This window comes from Triticum dicoccoides, chromosome 1B (assembly GCF_002162155.2).
Source record: "Triticum dicoccoides isolate Atlit2015 ecotype Zavitan chromosome 1B, WEW_v2.0, whole genome shotgun sequence".
NCBI lineage: Eukaryota > Viridiplantae > Streptophyta > Magnoliopsida > Poales > Poaceae > Triticum > Triticum dicoccoides.
In genome coordinates, this window is record NC_041381.1 from 8322738 (window position 1) to 8327121 (window position 4384).

The 4384-nt window shown below is 43.4% G+C and overlaps 1 pseudogene; it reads left to right on the top strand.

Annotated features, from left to right (window-relative positions):
* Positions 1–1283: 1283 nt before the first annotated feature.
* On the top strand, positions 1284–2582 carry LOC119315262 (annotated as a pseudogene).
* The last annotated feature ends 1802 nt before the right edge of the window (positions 2583–4384 follow it).

The window sequence follows — 4384 nt, forward strand, 5'->3', positions numbered from 1 at the left end:
AAAATTTATTTTTCTGGCGTGCATTGCTGGCACTAAACTGTGGCCGGCCCTATCGAGCGTCCGCCACTTTTGCATTCAAGAACAATGGCGGCCGAGGCTAACACCCGCCACTGATCGCATTCATCAGGTGGCCATACTCAGTGGTGCTTACTTGTGGCGGGTGGTCTTCTCCACCCGCCACTGCTACGCATGTAACTCTGGAGGTCATGTTGTGGCACCTGCCACTGGTACTTTTGCTAACTAGCAGTGGCAGGTGCTATGTCCCGCCCGCCAATCTTTCGAATTCACCTATAAGCCCTTTCCCAGTAGAGTAATAAAGGACTTCTTGACAAGTCCGTGTAGATTAAAGGTATGTTAGTAGATGGTGTAATAAATACATGCTTTAGTGATCTAAGGATACAAATATGCCACTATTTATTTTGTAAAAGGTCGAAATCATTCTTAGAAATCTTAGTAACAACAGTTGTCATGAACAACTTTGACAAAATGCATCAAATGTTACAAATAATACATACAAACTTAGTTCAATAAATTAATCAATTGAAGTGAGAACAAACCTAAATGTACTTAGAGTAAATCAATTAATACGTGTAAAGCCAATACTAATCCAATATTTATTAATAAATTTGCATAGAATTACAACCCTTTGACATAGAAAGGGAATATGATGAGTCATGTATAGGTAACTTGCACAACATTCCTACCCTTGGCATAAAAGGAGAAATTGATGAGTCATGTATTGATAATGTGCACAACATCACTACCCTTGACATAAAAGGAGAATTTGATGAGTCATGTGTTGATAACGTGTACAACATTACTATCAGTTTGTTCAACTTACCATCATATTATACAACACTACAAGTTAGTTTTAAAAAGAACAAGAGTCCAGAACGAAGATCAGAATACTTGCTTGATCTATCTTAACAACATGCACTAGGACAAAAATTTAGTCCCACGCAAGCTATGAAGATTTGTTTTATGTATAACTATTTGTACAACATGACAAACTTAGATCCAAAAGGAATGCAATCCAGATAATTGTTTGACATGTAAAGTGAATAAGATGAGTCAATGCCAATTATCAAGTTTTCCTCACTCTTAGATGATATGTACAATAAAAAGACAACTTTGATGATCACTCTGAAATTACGTTTGTATGTAGTGCCACCAAACACAACATACCAAATATTAGTTTGATAAGCATCAAATCACTTTTGAAAAAAGAAAGCAATAATGAAAAGAAACCTAACCAAGATAGCTATAAAAAGGCCTGCAATATGTAGACTCCATACCATCATCCATCCTTCACACACCTAGAGCACAAATCAGCAAATCCAAGTACGTAGTAGTTAACGCAAATCGACCATGAAGACCTTACTCATCCTGACGATCCTTGCGATGGCAATAACCATCAGCACCGCCAATATGCAGGTCGACCCTAGTGGCCAAGTACAATGGCCACAACAACAACTAGTCCCCCAACCCCAACAGCCATTATCCCAGCAACCGCAACAAGCATTTCCCCAACCCCAACAAACATTTCCCCATCAACCACAACAACAAGTTCCCCAGCCTCAGCAACCACAACAACCATTTCTCCAGCCCCAACAAGCATTCCCCCAACAACCACAACAACCATTCCCTCAGACTCAACAACCACAACAACCATTTCCCCAGCAACCACAACAACCATTCCCCCAGACTCAACAGCCACAACAACCATTTCCCCAGCAACCACAACAACCATTCCCCCAGACTCAACAACCACAACAACCATTTCCCCAGCAACCACAACAACCATTCCCCCAGACTCAACAACCACAACAACCATTTCCCCAGTTCCAGCAACCACACCAACCTTTTCCCCAGCCCCAACAACAATTCCCGCAGCCCCAACAACCGCAACAATCATTCCCCCAGCAACAACGACCGTTCATTCAGCCATCTCTACAACAACGTTTGAACCCATGCAAGAATATCCTCTTGCAGCAATGCAAACCTGCGTCATTGGTGTCATCCCTCTGGTCGATAATCTGGCCACAAAGCGATTGCCAAGTGATGCAGCAACAATGCTGCCAAGAACTAGCACAGATTCCTCAGCAGCTCCAGTGCGCAGCCATCCATAGCGTCGTGCATTCCATCATCGTGCAGCAGCAACAACAACAACAACAACAACAACAACAACAAGGCATGCATATCCTGCTGCCACTATCTCAACAACAACAGTTGGGTCAAGGTACTCTCGTCCAAGGCCAGGGCATCATCCAACCTCAACAACTAGCTCAATTGGAGGCGATCAGGTCATTGGTGTTGCAAACTCTTCCAACCATGTGCAACGTGTATGTCCCACCTGAGTGCTCCATCATCAGGGCACCATTTGCCAGCATAGTCGCGGGGATTGGTGGCCAATGAAAAAAGCAAGATCTATACTAATAGATAGATGGATCATCGTTACTTAGCAGATGCACCAATCGATGTAACGATGACAAATAAAGTGGCGTGCACCATCATGTGTGACCCCGACCAGTGCTAGTTCAAGCTTGGGAATAAAAGACAAACAGAGTTCTTGTTTGCCAGCATTGCTTGTCATTGTTCCATTCACCGTGTATTTAGATGTTCATCCCTAACCGCAGTTCTAGGCTTACACATCAACAGCTAGTTGCTTGTGCCGGCAGGTTCCTATGTAATCTACCGATTAATGCTCGACCTATTAATCCAGTTTATAGGCCGATTGATCTATTAATTGCTGCTCCCAAACTGACCGACCAGCTATCAGTTACCATTTTGCTGAACATTGCACACAGTAATAACTCAACGTATTTTAATGTCTAGAAGTAAAAGGGCCATTTTAGCAGCAAAACAAGCGCCTGATTAGGAACCATCCATCACTTTAAATGTTCACCAAGATATTTTTGCGTTGGTGCAATTTTGAGATTGGTGGCACCGAAACATTCCTCAAAGCAATTCTTTATGGGACTCCAAAGAGGTGAAAATAAAGTAAAGTTGCCACATGGTAAAATATAAATCATGCGGCGAGCAAGAGAAAATATTGAGTTACGATAGCAAGCGCCAAACATGCCATTAAACTCTTCATATGGTTTCGTGCAGAGAGGGGGGATTTAGAGATGACAAACAAAGCTTAAGTAGCATCGGTTCTGATTGTAGAAATTTCTTTTACCTGTAGAATAACTCGGTTGTTATTTCTTTAACAATGTAGTGTGATATTAACTTATCTCAATATAGGAACACAAAGCAAATATTACATGTGCTTCTATGGATTCCAAGCAGATGAGAAATCATATTGTGTAGAAGTTCATTAGAAGGATATAATAGTTTTGACCTAAACAAATTTACTATTGTACTCGTGTCTTAGAAAATTAAAGCTGAAAATCAACATAACCATTGGACACTTCGAAAGACAAGTGTGGGAAATAAATAGTAGGATGTAAATTTGAGTAGAGTGTTTGATCAAATATTGAACAAATAACCCACAAACTACTAAAACTCATCTATTAATTCTACCATATATGAACTGTCACAATGATAAAGCTATGATTTTTTTGACAAATATGTATCCTAGAACTAATACAAGTTCAAACAAATCAGCCACAGATCCCCGAGCCCATCCAACCAGATAGCTGAAACTGAAAGAAGCATTAGCTTGATTAGAGCACCTACAGCCTAACTTGACAAATTTGACCCTAGAAACGCTCGCGGACGCGCCCGGTAGTAACCGGTCACGCCTAAAATATTTCATTCTACAACCAGATACCTCAAATTAGAAACCTCAAATCCATATTATTACATGCAACATAAACCGATATTTAAGCAGAGCACGTCCGGTGATCGAATGCTCTCCGGAGTGTTGGTCCAGTCACCGGCAAGTTAGAGTAGGGCATGGGATACGAGGCGGGTCACGGGACTCGAGGCGCCACCGTCCCCCATTCCCAACTCTTCTAGGTCGGAACCAGGACGGTGCCGGTGGACGTCAGATCGATGATGGATCCTTCCTGGGATGAGCCAGCAACATCGACCACCACGTGGTTGCGGTGCCCGGACTAGTGCACAATATGGGGAGCCGGAAAATACGACTTTGCCTTCGCAACGACCACCACCGCGAGGGCTGTCGCCGCCTCCCGCACCCGCTGCCTTGCATGGCAGGAGCGCCGAACTATGTTTTGCGTCGGGCGGCGCCCATGGTGTGTCCATGGCCTCAGCACGCCAATGGAGGGGCTGCGCGTCTGCCACCCATTTGAACGCTAGATGGACCGCACCACCTCTGGTGAGGCAGTGATGGTACACCTAGCGCCGGATCCATGCATCATTTGGGCGGACGCATTGGATTCCCCGCGGAAGGAGTTCGAGCATTGCCGTTGCCATC